The 18146-nt window shown below is 39.1% G+C and overlaps 1 protein-coding gene across 4 annotated transcripts in view; it reads right to left on the bottom strand.

The window, feature by feature from the left end:
• SVEP1 (sushi, von Willebrand factor type A, EGF and pentraxin domain containing 1) overlaps positions 1-18146 on the bottom strand; it is a 117557-nt gene that overhangs the window by 79693 nt on the left and 19718 nt on the right. The gene's annotated exons all lie outside the window — the stretch shown is intronic.

Here is an 18146-nt window from a genome sequence, read left to right as displayed (position 1 = left end):
TTCTTGATTCAGAACTGTAAAAAATCAGTTCAGACTTAATCCTTGCCATTCAAAACTACAAGATGTTTAATGCATAGAGATTCTTAGCTGAAAGCTAATACAAGCAAGCAAAACTCCTGCCTTTGATTTACACATTATGGTCATATGATATATGTGATCTATATACTAGATGTGCTGAAATGTGAGAGGCACAAACAATGAAGGAATTAATCATAGCAACTACTGCTTGAGGCCTTTACACTCATTTACATTGCATTTCATATTATTAATTCTGTGCATCTGCACACACAGGCTTTAAAAACATTCAGGTGACGTTTTTCTAAGGCAGAGAAAATGCACAGGGAAAAGGCATCTCTCACCAGAGAACTTCAGATGGGTTTGATAGCTCTAAACCTTACTGCTCTCTGCCTTGAATTCTTGTCTTCAGGAAATCACTATAATTATTTGTGTTTCTTTCACAAGATGTGTGAATTAGGGGAGTGACTAATCAACAAGACAACACAGCAACTGCTGCTAAAGTGAAATTTTGATTGACCAGATTACCACTTGAAACGCAAAGACACTTGTGCTGAAAAATGTAACTGCTAATGAAAAGTTCAGGAAATATTCTATTATGCAATAGGAACACTGAAACCTGGCCAAAAAACTCTCACTCCATTAACTTAATTGTCAGCAAAATGGCCACATTTTCTCCTTCAGACTGCAGGTCAGGCCCTGTCATTCTCCCCTCAGCCAATTGGTACCATTTGATGCAGCTGTGAATGGGATGAAGAACAGCACAACCACAACCAGGCTCCAGTGACTCCCTCCTTACACAGTGAGGTGTGCTTTGCTTGTGGAATTGGTCTCTCCTACGGAGCTGTATTTACTGGAGCTCAGATATTCTGGCAGTATCAACCTCCTCTTTGGAAGCTATAAGACCAACTTGGTCTATCTCAGACTTGGATGCAAAGATACTCTGCCTCTTGTCTTCCTAATGAAAACCTACTGCTTTCTAGGCAACTGGAAAAAGAAACCAAACCAAAAAAAACAAAGGCAAAAGAAAATCCATTCTCCTTTCTCCTCATCTGTCATGAGAGAATTTACTTACATAAGCCAATTTTTGTGGAATATACCCCCCCAAAAAATCAGCCAATATGAACAGGTGGCACTTTCCAGAAGGAGGATGATTTTTTGGATACCTTCCAGAAAAAATACTTTTGTTGGTTTTTCAAAAAACTTTGAGTGGTTTTTTTGAAGAAAGCAACTGAGTGGCTTCCAGTTAAGAGGCAGTTTTGGGTGCTGAAATTGGATTCACTAATTTGTATTTTAAACACACTTTTAAGGAGACAATGCCTGTTCAGTAAGAGATATAAATACAAAAGAGAGCAATTCAGGAATGAAATGGGCAGAAAAATCCAATCTGATTTAGAGAAGGGATTTTTTAATTTTTGTTTTGGGATTTTCAGAAAAGTATTGGGAAAAAAAGTCCCTTTCATATAATTCACCTGTTCTTCCCATCCAAGGCAATATTTTTTGGACTTCTGCTTCTATCCTTTGCTCTGTGCAGAAATTCCCATCTTGGACATCGCATGTCTCCAAAATATTCTCTCCTGCTTTAGATGATCAGAGTATCAGAAGCATTGCTCTGAAATCTCTGAAATATTTCCATCTGGCACTTTGTGAAGGTCTCTGTGCATCCTTTTTAAAACTGTATCCAACACAAAGTGATGAAATGCATCCAAGAGGACACAGGAAAGAGTGTAAATTAAGCATCACAGGGGACCTGCTCTGTGACAGAGATGCCCTCCATATGCCAGCTGAAGTAAATTAGCCTCTTCTTTTCCATGTATGGCATATAAAATGACATCTAAACTAGGTGTTCCATTCCAAAAAATCCCCCCCATAAACCAACAAACCCTCAACCTAATTTCTCTTTTCCTTTCAACCTCACCTAAAATAAAAAAAAAACACAGCAGCAATTTCCTCTCTGTTTTGAGAACTGTGGAATAGAAGTAATCACCCATTCTATGATGTGAACATTTCTAACAATAAACCCAGTAATTTGCTTAGAGCTTTGAATCAGTCTGGCTTTGAAGAAAATGATTAATTCTGAAATCACACTTACAATTTGCGCTTTCCAGTCAAGCAGCAGGAGGTAAATAACACTGTTAAGATCGTTATTAATGTCTCTACCGAGAAAAACATGTTTTCCCAAATGTCCTCGTTCTTTATGTATGCTTCAAATGCTTATCACTGCCTTTACAGGAAGTTGAAGTATATCCTTAACTTGGCATTTTATGTGGAATTTTCTTCAAGTCTGAATCCCTGCTCATTGATCCCACATATGCCCTAGACATATTCAAACTACGAAACTCCACACGAGTTTCATTCAGAATCTTTGCCAGAAAGCACTGGCTTACAGAGACACTTCCAAGTGTGTGAGATCACACAGCCTATCCTGAGAGGTCAAAGAGATGATTTAAGAATAGAGCATAAGCACACTGCACATTTCCATCATTTCCATGACAGTCACAGAGGTTAGTCTGGCCACAGCTCATGTTAAAACCATCCAGAATCAGCTGTGGATGAGCAGAGCCCTGGCCATCTGCTCTGGACTGTCCACATTTGATCCAGCTAGATGGCAGATCCATCCTAGCCAGGACCACAGCATGGCCCAAGCCCACACTCAGTGATGGATTCAAAGCTAAGACAGAGCTTAAGGGACAAACACATCTGAAGAGTACGTGTGGCTCAATCCATGACTGATCATACAGCTGGGAATTTTCTAGGATCAAGCAGTGCCAAATTTCACTCTAGTCACCTGTATGCATTGTACCAGCAAAAAACTTACTACAGGGAAAGATCATATTCTTTGGTCCTAATCTGTAAAAATAAATTTTTTTTCAAGGTTTGGTTCCCTTTCCAGCCATCTCCAGGTGTAAAAAGCCTCAAAACAGTGTGTGAATAAACCCAGTGTAAATAATCACCATTTTAGCACTATCAAGATTAACAAAAAGAGGCAAGAATTTAAAAATGGGAAAACAATTTTAACAGTATCAGTCTTTAAAGAGAGAGGAAACTCATATGCACACTGCAAACATGATTTTGAAAACAAAAGATGTGAATTTCTATATATGTGAACCATGTTGTTCTCTGCCCATAAGCAAGGGGAGGAGCAAGGAATTGCTTTTTGTTTAATGTAATTCTCCTCTTGAGACCAGAATAGTGAACACTGAGCTACACAAGAGGATTACCTCTTTGTTGGAATATATCTGGAAGCAGAGATTAATGTGTGAACTTGAAAAAGCACAAGGCCCAAATTCCCCAAGCACACAAAGATGGGTCATATTGAAGTTGTCATCAACAACCTGCTTTCATAAAAGGGTAGATATTCATCAACAATTCACATGCATATTCTACGGTCTATACTAAGAACAGTGCACTAAATTTCTGACCAGAAATGAAAATGAAGTAATACATGGTTACTTCAGCATGCCTCCTGCCTTTTCCTCCTCACATATGCTCTCCTAGGGTGTATAACTGACTGAAAAATTGTAAGAAAATAGAGCATGTCTATTCTGGTTTTGAACATTACTGGGCCTGATGACATGTTGGGCCACCAATAGAATGCACTTTCTTACTTATACTTAAGTTGCACATAGAAAAGAAATCACTAGAAAAGAAATATGACAGGGGTTTGCTAGAATCAAAGACCCACAGGACAGACATAAAAACATTTCAGTCAACCAACCATACTGAGAGCAAATCTATACGTCAACATGTTGTTTGAAGATAAACAGGGAACATGGAATGTTAGAAAGGACTATTTAAAAAAGTAAAGAACAGACTTGTAAATTCAGTAGGAATTTTATTCTGCCTTCCTACAATTATGAAATAACAGACATTTTAATCTTTATGCAAGAATTTACTATTGTAAAAGTGACAACAAAAACAAAGGCTTATTTCAGAGATTCATCAAACAATTCATATGTATTATGCACTTTGGCTTTTTTAAAACTGCAAATACTAAAGCCATCAGCAAAGTTAAACCAACTAGCACTGAACTCCCACAATAGCATAAAGTCTCCAGTCTGGACTTAAGAAGGTGGAGATAATAGGACAAAGCTATTTGCTACTTTTAAAACTGTGGCATGGGATCACAATTCTTCCTCTAAGTGTACAAGTACAAATTTTAAGGATAAACATTTCTGCCTTAAAAAATGTAAAACTTTCAAAATCCTGGGAGAGCAGGCAAACTCAATTCCCTCTCCAACTAGTCCAGTGCTCTAAGTCACTGAAATGGAATTATTCTTCAATTATCCCACTGTTAAGAAAGAGGAGACTCAAACTTCACGTATCTGAAAGATTAATTTGAGGGATTTAGTATTTTTCTTCAATGCATAATTTCTTCCACTAACTACCTTTACTAAGTAATCCCTGGCATGAACCGTTTTTTCCACACTATATGCTAATGAAGGATCTGATTAAGGATTTATCTTTTGTGGGATATGGCAGGAATCAGCTAGGCAATATCCTGTTCTCTTCTGCATCACCCTGAGTTCTGTTGATACACAGCTACTCTGATGACTGTAGTCTATAATTCTCACTTTTTCCTCAAAAGCGCAAAGCCTAAATGAAATGACACTTCCATGCAAATCTCCAATAGTCTTTGTAACTCAGCCTCCAAACACCTTCAATGAGGAAAGAAACCCTAGTTTGCCATTTAAGCAAGTTGTGTTTATGTTACTGTAATTATTTTTATGATATTGATTGCATGGATAGGTACTTGACAGATCTGTCCCAGAATCACAGTATATCATGAATACCTGCTCTTACTTGGTTTCCTGGCGTCCACTAAAAATGATGGAACCCATAGGTTACAGAATCCCCAGACACTGGATATGGAGGTTTTTAGGTGTGGATCCTAGACCTAAAATGATTTCTTGTGTTTCTAGTAAATTTTTTGGAAGTTATGTGGAAGATCCACAACCAAAGCCTCAAATTAAGTCACATTTATGTCCTTGAAGAACTGCAGTCTGAAGCTGCGTGTTCTCCCTTCCACTCCTTTGCTTCACCTATTATTGCTATGCATCGGCAACAGTGGAAAAAAAAAAAGAAGTTGTCACTGGAGCCTTCAAGTGAGTGAAGAAAGTGCTCTGGTAGCTGTATTTGCAAATAGTCATGTATTAGATTTGCCACCACGAATAGATCTGACTATAAAACTTATTTATTTTACTAATTGGGAATTAAAATTTTAATAATTAAGGATACATGGATAAATTACAGTACAGTATCGTGCTACACCTTTCTACTTTCATATCTGCCTCTCTCAACATGACAAAGTACTGCATGATCAGATTTGTCTAAGAGCCAAGCACTCCCTTGCTTAGAAGCAGCAGTAGGAACAAAGGGCTAGTATGAATTTCTTTTGACAATAGCCTGCCAAATAAAATGCACTTTACAATGATAAGCCATGGAGTTATGTAGGAAATGGAGATCCCATTCCACACCAAGCAGTCAAAGACTTCTTGGGATGTCCTACAGTACCAGCATACAGTGTTGCTCATAGTGCCTCCTGCCTCCAAAACTCGTCCTGCTGCTGTTGCACACTTTAAGGGTAAGCAACCTCTGCAATGGAAGAACGTGAATTACAAATGGGAGGCCACAGCTGCATGGAACTCCCCAGACCTCTGCCATCTCTGTGTATTTCACAGTGACATCTCATGGCTTTTGCTGCAACCATCTTATGAGTCCTTCTCAGCTTGGGCCAGTAGGATTACTGGCCAGAGACCATCACGGCCTCTGAAATATATTTTAATGTGCCAGCACATAAAGATCTTTAAGCTTGCTTCTCTAAGACTTTCCACATGATGGGTCTCTATTGTAGAGATTACTTCCAGAAATTACAGCTTTTGTTGTCACCTCTATTATCTAGGAAGATGGTTTTTCTTAAGATCTTCTGTATGGTACGTTTGTCAGGTTGCCCACATTGTGATTATGAAATGCCTTTAGAAAGATAAGGAATAACAAATCTAAACTTTTGGCAGATGCAGTAATCCACCTTTCTGCAGTTTGCAACATGTATGATGCTTCAAAAAACTCTCAAGCAAAACAACAAACAACCAACAACAACAACAACAACAACCAACTAAACAGAAAACCAAGGCAGGAGCATGCTAGGATTACAAAAAATAGGCAAGGAAGTGGCTTTAGTTAAACATTTGACATGTATGACTTGTACAAAGATTGCAAAGGAAAACCCTGAGCTTGCCTTTATGTGTAGGGATCAGGGAAGGATTTCTAAGTCTTAGCATGTTCTCTAGCTCTTTAATATCTCCTATTATCCCCAGCATGTGCTCTGCATTAATTTCAGATGGCATTGAACCTCCTCATCCATCTGCACTTTGTCAGTATTTTTTAAGCATCCTTCTCAAAGCAACATGATTAGCAATTTAACAAGCTAGATGTCTCTGGTCTTATTTTATGTATTTTCCTCCATCTCCCTAGTAGTTCTACAAATTTTCTCTCAGGCAAAGGCAGCAGGCTGAAACAATCCAGAAGTTTAGCTGGCTCTGCATGATACATAGGGGATGGCTCATCCAAACATTGAAGTTGAGGTGGCATACAGCAAAATTGAAATATTCCACTGCCAAGTAGTCTGCAGAATTTGCTACAACACTCTGAGATGATTTAGCACTAGATTTTTAAGCACTTCAAACAGTCATAACAAACTTTCAGAAGAAAAAACGTTTTCTTGATAAAAATGAGAATCTTGGATCCCCTCCCACGGGGCAGAATATGTTGCCTGGAAGGAGATCCAATCATTGGGTGAGCATCTCATCCTGCTGCTGCGAGCATCCACAATGTGGAGAACAATCTGCCTGCTTGAAGAATATAAGCCCAGGAGGCATCACAGCTTGTACACGTTAGGATGCCAATGAGAACCTGAGCATCTTTGGGTAGGCTTGGGGCCAGCACATTCACACACAGGATTACTGCAAAGCAATGACTCTGAATGCCAAACACCCTCCTTGGTCACAGCAGCAGTATTGACAATATAGAGGAAATGCATCTATGCTCACTTTTAAAACTTTTTTTAAGAAGAAGGCCAACTATTACATGTTACAAGCAAGCTAAGTGCCTTAAACAGATTCATACTTGATCCACTCTTGCATTGTAAGAACATAGAGCAGTGAGATGTATTTTATATGTTTTACAATCCTAAAAACAAAGACTACTGATAGAGGTTACTAGATAGACTTTTACAGGTTACTTCTCTTTTTGCTTCAAAGCATGTGGCTTACTTAAGAATGAGAAAAAAATTCCTGATTCCATGCACTGTAACTTTAAAAGAAATCTACTTATGTTTCATTCAAACTACAAAAACCGCAAGATAGATCCTGACAACTTGTGCAGTATCTATATACAGAAGTGACATTCAGGTATTGAAGTGAAGCTCTTTGGGTTTAAGTGTCAGTGCATTTCAGGCAGTTACAGGTTTGCTGCTTGTATGGACATAAAAGCCAGCCTTGGTGATTCATTGGAGGAGACGCCCAAACATATACATGCCTATCAGTGACAGATATCAGTTCATACCAGCACTTCTGATTTTTAAAACTTGAATACTGATTTATGTCCTCATGTCCCCATGTACTTATAGAAGTTATCATGCTAAAAGTGTAAAACTAATTCCAAAACTACAAAAAATTCTTTCTGGGAAATTAATTCAGTTAATATTGTTAAGTTTGTTAAGCAAATAAAGATTATATATGAATTTATTTCCATGCAAGTGAAGGGGTTTTTTTTGTCTACAACTTCACGTAGAGTGAGACCCTTATACAAAAAGGGGAAATACAATAAATTCTGAAAATCCTTTGCTCAGAGCAGCACTGCTATACAGTAGGCTTCTCTAGACATGGTCTTTATCATAATCACAGACACACATTCCTCAGCAAACCTTGATCACTGCTGATGTGATAGCACATGCTACTCTAAATACAACTGTTCTAAGTGCCCTGGATGGCATCCTGCTATTTAAATATGTAAACACTGAAAAGGAGCTTTGCCATCCTGTACTAGTTGCACTTGTTTGCCATTTTGGTATTGTGCCAGTGAGGGTGCACATTCTTTTCTAGAACAGCAAATTCAAAAAACCCAACAAACTGACTGACTGATGTAAAGAAAATTCCATTAAAGAGAATCCAAACATTTTGCTTCATTTGTGCTACACACAGATGAGTAAACACCTGCTTGAGAGATCTAGTACCTCTCTTGTCTGAAGGCACTGGAAGCCCAGGATTCTCTAGGCCTGGTCTAACCATTTTACCACCTATCAAATAATTCTACTTGTCTTTTCATCCTTTCACAAAAGGTTCTGGGTCAAGAAGGAAAAGAGAAGGACAAGAAAAGGACATGTTTGCACCAACCTATCACCTGCCTCCCTAACAGGAAGGACTAATAATCAGCAACTAGGTGCCTAAAGGGGTAAAATTATCCCTAGGTCAGATCCCAAGTGATGGCTGTTAGATATGGAAGAGCTGAAAAGCTCCCCTGGGCTGTGATCTGTGCTGCTCAGCTAACTGCTGCATGACCTAGAGGCACACACTGGGGAACAAGAAATAGACTTCTTTATCCACAGCTTGAAAGAGGGACAACTTGGCAAGCAAGGAGTCTGAATTGCGATGAAAAACCCATTCTTTAACAACTAATGTGCTACACCCAGAGGAATGTGGACAGAAGTGAGAATCTCCACTGCCTGCAACCCCTGGGACTCGCTGAAATTACCAAAATCCAGCCAGCACTTGCTCAGCACAGCCTGCACTTTCTTCCAGAAGCAGGGAGCAGGAGTCTCATGTTACAGCTAACTCAACACATCACCTTCTCCTGGGGTTGCTCAGTTTAACAAAATAAGGGAGAAGGGTTTAGAAGCTGACAAAGCATGCATCCCAATCTCCACAACACTAATAGGTTACTGCAGGGAAGAACGTGCCTGGTGGTTCAAGATCCATTTCCACTACGTTTACCAACTCAGCAACTTGAAAAGTTTTGTGTTCAGTGATTCTTGGGACTTAATAGTAACCAAAAATTACTCTCTGCTCAAACTCAGTGAGCAAACTGGCTTTCCTGAGAGAAACCAGTTGTGTAGGGAATCCAGGAGTAGTCAAGAGACATTCTCAGATTTTCTCATTCTCATTGATACAAAAATTGTGAATTTTCTCTCTGGCAAAATATGAACAGAGCCCTGTATGTTCCTGAATAATTTTGCTAGCCTAACATGAAATACTCCTTTTCTTCTGTTGTCTCCAACACCCACTCCTTACAGCTTCTGGTGCCTATAATCCTGGAGTTAAAAAAAACCCAAACCAAAAAAAAAAACCAGATACCTATTTCTGCCTCCTTTCTCTGCAGATCAGAGCAGTGCCAGTGCTCAATCACAGATGGGGAATGCAGCAAGTAAAAGTTATTATAAACAGGAAAGAGAAGCTATTTCTGCCAGACCCTCAATAAACTGTCACTACTGCATTAGGTGCCAAACTTGGCCTCATTTCCACATCCCTTATTTTTATCATTAAATATACTTTTCAACAACAGTGATTATACTCCTATTAAGTAACATTTCTGAGCACTGAAGATATAGCACATGACTGTGCAGATGGAGAACATATGTCACTATTTCCATGTTTATTTACTTAGCAGCCCAGAGTAGGAAACAGAGCTTTTGGTTAACTTAAGACTGCTGGAGGACATGCAATGGCTCAGGCCAGTAATCAGGCCATAAAAAGTGGTGGTTTTGCCAACTATCTTTTTACATATTGTGAAACTAGCCCAACTATTCCTGCATAGAGTTCAGTAAGCTGTTGTAATCTTGATGTTATAGTTCCTTCTTAATTCCTGGAATCACCACTGAGACTCCTGATTTACCGTGAAAAATGCCATAAATCCCACTCCTCATTCCTCAAGCAAAACTCTTATGGAAACTGACAGGATTCCCTGAATTCTTTTAATATTTTCCAAATATGTATACCAAAAAAAAGTCTTGTTTATGGAAAGCCAGAGCACTGAGATAACAACAAAGTCAGTATGCTCACTACTAACTGCTGCTTGCTCAAGAAACATTTGGAAAACTGACAGCTTTTCACTTCATTTTCTCCAGTTGCCCTTGGCCCCCCCTGCCCCCATTCCTTTGCAAGATATAAAAGATGTCCTTAAGAACAGATCTGACCCTTGCTGGAAGAGGGTCACTGCAGATCTGAATGGAAGAAAGTATTTTTAAATACTAAGTACTGTGGCTGTCAACAAAGTGAACATTACTGCTGCAAATTAAAGGGGTGAAAGATAAAACAGATTATGTTACAGTACCTTAACCAAATATAGAGCCTCAGGCCTCGGTGTAACACAGCTTCCTTCTCTGAAGAACTGCCATTTAAAACATTTCTGAACCATGCTTTTCATCCCCCACTAGACAGCCACTCTTCAATGACCTAATTTTCTGCAATGCAGGAATCTTCCCGTAAAGAAGGAATTCCAGGGCAGTGAGTCCTACATTTCTAAAGCCCCCATTTTGCTATCAGTGTTGACAGAAAGTGATAAAGTAGCACCTGTAAGGTCCAAGGACTTTACTGAAGAGCAGTTGATTAAACCAGAACGAACCCCCCTGTGGCAGCTACCAGAAAGGGAGCAGGGAAACACCAGAGTGAGGTTTTCCCAGGAACTGTCTCAACCTCTCTGCACATTTAAGTGAATCTGTGCTCTGTGTCTCACTTCTCCATCCTTTTCTCTGGTTGAAAGGCAAATTTTCCACCTTAAAAATGCAGAAACTTGTTGTCTTTCTAAAGGGCAGTGAGATTCTTTGCATGTTTTGGGAGGAAAGGACTGCTACATTTCCAGTCCTACCTTCTTCTTTAAATACAGCTCTTTTTCTAAGCTCTTTTGCCATAAACAAGACTACACACATCTTCAGAGATGGAGAATAAGAAGGAGGGAACACTTTTAACCGCAATCTGAAGCAAAATGGAAAAAAAAAGGTAAGCAGCAAAAATTATTAAATCACTGCTCAATGTACCCAACACTCAAAATTATCAAACCACAGAGTTTTAGCTAGAAAATCTATTTCTAAATAGCACTTGATTCCAAATAGTTATCTTCACAACATAATTAATGCTACCTACAAACATCCCATTTTTTCCTGAGATGGAGCCAAATTCTAAGCTAGTTGCTTCTACTTTTGCAGACTGTGAACCAGTGAGGGTGCAAGTGACATTTTATAAACTACCACTCTGATTATGAATGCATAAGGCACCACACTTTCTATTTCAATGTCCCAAAAATTACCTTAAAATAATGAGAATAAATCAATATCTAACATCACTGGGAGTGAAATTCAAGATGTTATAGACAGCTTTGTGAAACATCGCATTCATAGACCTTGAACTTACTACCATTAATACTTGCCTGTGCAACAGCCTTGAGGCAAAAACCAGACAAGTCACAGCTGTAATCCATCACCTCCATCTGGAGGGATAAGTAGGTAAAAAGAAGCAGGGGAACAAGAAGGCAATAAGGGCCTTCTCACAGGCTCTCAGAGTGCAAAGTTGCCTTCTTGTCTGAGACAGAGGGGAAGGTGTCTAGGCAGCTGATGATAAAATGCTGTTGATGGTGATGCACTATCAGGAGAGTGAAGACAGTAAAGAATCCTGGAGGTGAGCAAAGCAAGACGCCTCGCTTCTTAAGTTGTAATTGAGGGCCATACATATGCTCTTGGGGCCACAGGATAGTTTATTACTGCTTCCAGGCCAAATTCCTCTGGCATCTGGGCTGGGAGAACAATTACCATGGGTGAGTTTTGGGCCCTTCACTACAGGAAGGACACTAAGGCACTGAAGTGTGATCAAAGAAGGGTAGCAAAGATGCAAAAGGGTCTAGAGCACAAGTTGCTGAGGGAGCTGGGCATGTTTGGCCTGGAGAAAAGGAGGCCCATGGGGGGAAATTATCGCTCTCTACAACTCCCTGAAAGGAGGCTGTAGCCAGGTGGGCCTCAGCCTCTTCCAAGTAGCAAGTTATAGGATGAAAGGGAATGGCCTTGAATTGCACCAGGGGAAGTTTCAGTTGGATACTGGTAAAAAATTCTTCACCAAAAGGTTAAGAAAGTCAAACATTGGAAAAGACTGTCCAGAAAAGTGGAGTCATCAAACCTGGAGGTATTACTAGATGTGTAGGAATGGTACTTAGGGACGTGGTTGAGTGGTGGACCTGGCAGTGTTAATAGTTAGAATCAATGATCTTAGTGGTCATTTCCAACCTCAACAGTTACATGATTCTATGAGTATTGAAAAGGAGTATCACTGCTAGGTAGTGAAAAAGGTGGGCATGATGGGAACCCTCAGCTGCTGCAACACTAAAGAGACACTGGCAGAGGGTCCCTCAGTGTCCGAGGCAAGTAAGAGCCTTCTCAATACAAATTTTGATCACACTACTTCTGTTCTCATGGGTTTGGACTGTGAGCACAAGTTGAGCTACTGGTCCACATTAAGAGCCACACATGAATGCAGCTTGGCTACTCTCACTATGAAATGAAGCGACTAATGAAAACTAAGTGTCCTTGCCTCTGTGCCATGACCTAACCAGAATGCCTACTGTGACTTGTGCCATGACCTAGCCAGAACCCCTGTGCTGCCACTGGGACAATTTTTTAGAGGTTTTGGCCGACCAGGAAGAATATGGGCGCTCATAGAAGTGCCATGTTTCAAAAAAGGTATTGCACTTCATAAGGCATTTTGAATTTCCATTCAGAAATAAAAGAGATAAAATTTTATATATGTGTTTTACTCCTCTACAATTCACAATGACATAAAAAACTCAAATGTAGGGATTTGCAAGTGACAGCATATTTTGCTAAAAAGTTGAGGCAAAAGCTTAGATTCTAAAATGAGGGAAAAATTTGCATTTCATGTGATATTCTTTGCAAGCTGACAACAGAAATAGGCCTAAAGGATTGGAATGTGCTTAGGCATACATATTAATGCCTCTGTGAGACAGAAAATAATGCAAGTCCAAAAGAAAACACCAGCTTAAGAACATGTAACTCTTCTGGTAAATGACTATGATGCTTGGCAAGCACTACTTACATCCTGTGCTGACACCATGACTCCTCAGAACAAGGCCACTCAGCCTCCCACTTTTCTCCTTGTATTAGAAAACCTTAGTCCTGTGAACTGAGTTACCTGACTGACTTTTGCAGTATTTCACACTCCTTCAAGAAAGCCCCTCTTCCATACCTTCTTTCTTGGGACTCAAGGCACCACTGTGTCACAGGAATAACAGATACAGAAGATTCAGACAAATTGCCTACTGCATTTAAATTTCCTAAAGCACTTCCTCACTGCACTGGACTCCCCAAAGTGAGCATACACAGTGTGGCTGATGTCAGATGGACTGGTCTTGACTGCTAAGATGCTAAAGTTATTGCAGCAGGCTTTAGCAGACTGGCATTCCCATGCCTGCACAGGCTTCATGGTATGTTCTGAAGTCAGCAGGAGGGCAATGTGTGAAACAAGGCATAGATAAAGAAAACACAGTAACAGGCCAGTGTTTTTTTCCAGAGCTCCAGATATTTTTATACAGGCATAAAACTCAGAATGTATGTCTTTAAATTCATGTGACTTAGGGTACTTCCAGCCCATCATGTAGGTGCTTCTGTGTTCCACCAGAATACTGCCTCTAACCAGAATACTGCCTCTATCTCTACACAGCTTCTAATACCACCTATGTATATTTCCAGATATGAGTTGTTCTGGGGGAACACAGTTAGAATGCAGCAAGCACTTTTCTGCCATAAAACCAAAAACTGGAGCTGACATGGAGCCTGACAGTAGTCAGAGCAATGCTATACTCTCAATTAACCTGTGAAGTACTAACCAATAAACAGCTTAGAGTTAATGGCAATAAGTTTTGAAAAAAAGACATGCAGTACTAGTAGCCTCAATGTAGAAAAGTTCTTGTACTTTATCTTCTGGAATTTTTGAGAAACAAACCACATGCGACAAGGAAATGGCAATTTTGCATGGATACTTACTAGCACTTACAAGGGAACACCCTTTCTTTGTACTTTTTGGGGGCAAAAGTTCCCCCTCCACCTTTTTTTTTTTTTTGCATGCGTGAGCGTGTTCAGAATGTTTCTTTGGATGTCAGGGGAGAAAACCCCCAGCAGATTTTTGTTAATGGCCAAGAGAAGGAGCCAATTCCTAAATTGTTACAATAAGTGCAGGTCTGCATAAAATCAGCACATCTGCCCACACTGACACAGATGGTAGATATTTGCCATTTCTCTATGCTTTACACTGCTTATTTGTTTCAAACCTGTCAGGTCCAAATTGTATATATAAGATATGGCTATAGACCATATACTAGGCTAAACCATATATTTAACAACATTATACTCACTTCTATAACATCAGCTTCTCAACTCCCCACCAAGTCCTAGTCTTATTGACTAAAACATTTCCTATTCAATAAATTTCAGACCAGGGATAAAAAATTTAACTTCTCAAACTACAGTCAGGTGTTGGTTTTACTAAAACATCTGCACTGGAATTGTTGAGTTGCTGCTCTGTCTTTGTTTTGCATGGTTACAAACTAAACCCTAGGGTTTTGGCCTGAAGATGTTTCCATTTTTATGCAGAGTCCTAATTCTGTTTTCATCAAATCACCTACAAACCCAGTAAAAAACAATTTCCTGTTTGATGAAATCAATCTGTGCTGCTGCCTTCTCATTCCCTGGGGACCGGATCACACTCCACTATGCAGTCAGCATTGTTTCAGGTTGAGAAATTTGGGCTATCTGCAGCAGATTTTAGGCTGATAGAAGAAAACATGGCAGCTTGTAAGACAATCAACCAAATATTCTGGTTGCTGAGTACTTTGCAGGTATGATCAGCTTATCTATATCTATAAGCTATCTGTAACCTACATGCTGTAATTCTTCTCCAAGTTGAATGGGCTTTTGAACCCTTTTCATCACAGTGATTTTTCCACCACATCCTTCTCACTGTCCATGGTCTTTGCTTGAGTGAGAAGCACTTCCAGAATCTGAAGGGCTTCTGGACCCCTGTGGGTCTGAAGAAGCAGAGAATGTGGGAGAGAGCGAGAGCACAACTGCAGAGGGCAGAGAGGGCTCTTCCCTGAAGCAATTGTGAAATGATCGAGGAACCTGCCAGACATTTTCCACAGGCAGCACAGAGAAGTCAGCTGGAGAGGGCTGAGCCAAAGAGGGAGCAGAAAAACAATATTAGCCCTTCCCACTGTAATGTTTATACTCTTGTGATAGTGGTAGATGAGTGAACAGACATTAGTAGAAGAAGCCTCTATATTGCCCTTTGGATACACATCCCTTGAAAGGCTTTACATAGGTCAAAATCTGCAAACAAATAACTTATTTAGATGTGGGTTATGACCTGATGAGCTTTGTGCATTTTTGCTTCTATGTTTTCTTCTCCCTCTGAGCAAAACAAAGGCAAGTAACATGTCACCACCTCTGAACATTTGCAATTGCTGCAAACTGCACTTTATACACAATATTATTGCATTGGGAGAGGAGTAGATAATTTTGTTTAAAATGTTGAAAATACTTTTTCTTACAGGGAAAGCACTTTGCAATGTACACTGGCTTGGGCAGAATGAATTTCACAGCATAACTGAAGAGAAGGAATTAAAAAAAGGAGAAAATATTCCTACACTCCTTCTTAATTTGAAACTGATTCTGAGAACTAAAGTCAAATTTGTTTGACATGTGACAAATACAGTGTGTACTATCCATTAAAATCCAAGTGTAGAGACACAGGGGATGCCTGATTTTGTCACAATAGGAGTGCTGTGCTCAAGTCCAGTTAAAGGAATCATGTTTGACAAGACTTCAGGAGCAATTTATGATGCTAGAAATCCTGATGCTTATTCACAACCTCACAGGTACTAAGACTGAAACTTGTAAGTTAATTGTAGAAGAAATTACTTTATAGGAATGACTTAAGTAGTTAAATGTGAAGCTTTGGAGCCCTGGAGAGCCACCAGGAACAAAGTAGGTAATTAAAACGAATGTTGAGTATTTTAACCTCTCCTCACTTCAAAAATTAACACTTGCTTTATACTGCTATCTCATTTTATCCTTGATGTACTGTTTCAAGAATTTAAATATTTTCTTCTCGAGGAGAAAACCTACAAAAAAGCTCACAGAATGATAAGTTGTCTGCTTTCAATTTTTGAGATGGTAACAGTTCAGGAACAATATGTCTGCAAAAACATCCAGGCTTTGTGTTTCTGAAAAGGTAGTGAAAGTCGACACTATGTGATCCACAGAGGTAAACAAAGAACATTGCAGTAGAAAACTTTTGATTAAGGATTTCAGGGGACGGCTATTCCAATAAGAAGATCAGGAAAAAAGAGTAAGTTGTACATCACTTTCTAATATTCCAACAAATGTATTATAGAAATACTTCTGGACTTAATAGGAAAGAGCCTGATTTAGCATAAAAACTTATTTTCTAAAGCCTCAGATAACATCTAGATGGGAAGGATGGATGTTTTTGTACAGGTGTAAAATTACATCCCTGTTTTTCTGGTCTGCATATGTCAAAATTGAATCTAGGTTTCCACCTTCACCCTACAACTTCATTTGTTAAAGAAATTCCTCAGGAATGGTGCAGAAATACAGAGAAAACTTTTTTGTTGGTCTTGTTTTGGTTTTTTTAGCTTCTGGGGTTTCTTTTTCTGCCAGAGTTGAGTTTAAAATTCAAGGAAGACAAGTTACATGGTACAGAGTTAGGAAAAAAACACCATAGAAACATTGCTACCTATATTAGCTGTCGTGTTAACTGCAAATTTTACTTTTGCAACAGAGGATTTATATAGTTGGTACACAAGGTGAAGAACCACTCAGTTCCAAAGACTTGATCCAGATCTCATTGATACTAGTGGAGATATGCTAATCCACTTCAACCAGCTTGTCAAAACTATGGACATGGTGAAAACCCACCAGCAGCTTCATGTGCCATTTATTTATGTGAAAAATTTGTACCAAACTGACTGAGAAAAGATCCTTTTTTTACAATTTTGCAGGTAAAGCCCCTGCAGATGTTAAAACTCATGCTTGTCTTTTTTTTTCATGGAGAGCTCATGGTCTGACTCTAGAGTTTGCTAAAGAACTTTTCTGGTGGACAAAATCTTGATTTAAATTCACTGCCAGAAATGCTTCATCTTCATAAAGCAGGTTGTACACATGGGAAACAAACTGCTATGATGTCAGAAGTCACCTAAAATAACAACAAAACTACCATAGGATCATGTAGCAATCTTCATCTCTCTCAATCATTCACACAAAATAAAACAAAACAAAAAACCCCAAAAACTCAATCAAAAGCCTCTCCTGAGATGAAGAACATGCTGACAATATATTTTACATTTTTAATCCAAAGGAATTTACTTCTATGGTGTGCCACATTTAAAAAAATCTTGCAGCATCCAGTTAAGTTTTCCCCTCAGCTTTGCTTTGCTTTCTATAGCAACAAGTAGGACAATCTCTACCTAATTTTCAGAAGCAAAGCACACAATACTGGGCTTCAGGGGACTAAATTTTAAGAAAGCAGATTTAAATGTAAAAAATCTGGAATAGCATGTCTGCATGCTTCTGGATGTATTTATTTTGCACACAAAACACTTGTAAAAGCCATTTTTCTCCAGTCTTCATGAAAACAATAATTATTAATGCTTTTACATTATTGTTTTAAGACTTAAAAAGACTTTTAAAAATATAATTAACATGCTAAACTTCCATAGCCATGTCTATAGCATTTGTTTTTTATACCCACCTTTCTCATCCACTTTTCTTCCAGTACTCTCAGTGGAAAACCACTGGAAAACTTAGTTACTTTTCTCCTGTAGTCACCCATCATGTTACCCTCACTGAAAAAACACATTTACATTTCTTTTGTATTTAACCATCACGATGTCTCCTGAAACCCATAAAGAGTCACAGGCTTTATAAGAAACAGAAAAAAAGACATAGAATGGCAGGAAGGAATATTTTTGCCATTATTAATTTAGGCATCAATTCAGCATTACTTAGTTACAGGCATTTTGCATCCTTCCTCCTGGTTTAGCTCCCTCCTCATGACAGC

This window comes from Zonotrichia albicollis, chromosome Z (assembly GCF_047830755.1).
Source record: "Zonotrichia albicollis isolate bZonAlb1 chromosome Z, bZonAlb1.hap1, whole genome shotgun sequence".
Classification (NCBI taxonomy): Eukaryota; Metazoa; Chordata; class Aves; order Passeriformes; family Passerellidae; genus Zonotrichia; species Zonotrichia albicollis.
This window is presented reverse-complemented; position numbering and strand designations above follow the sequence as displayed.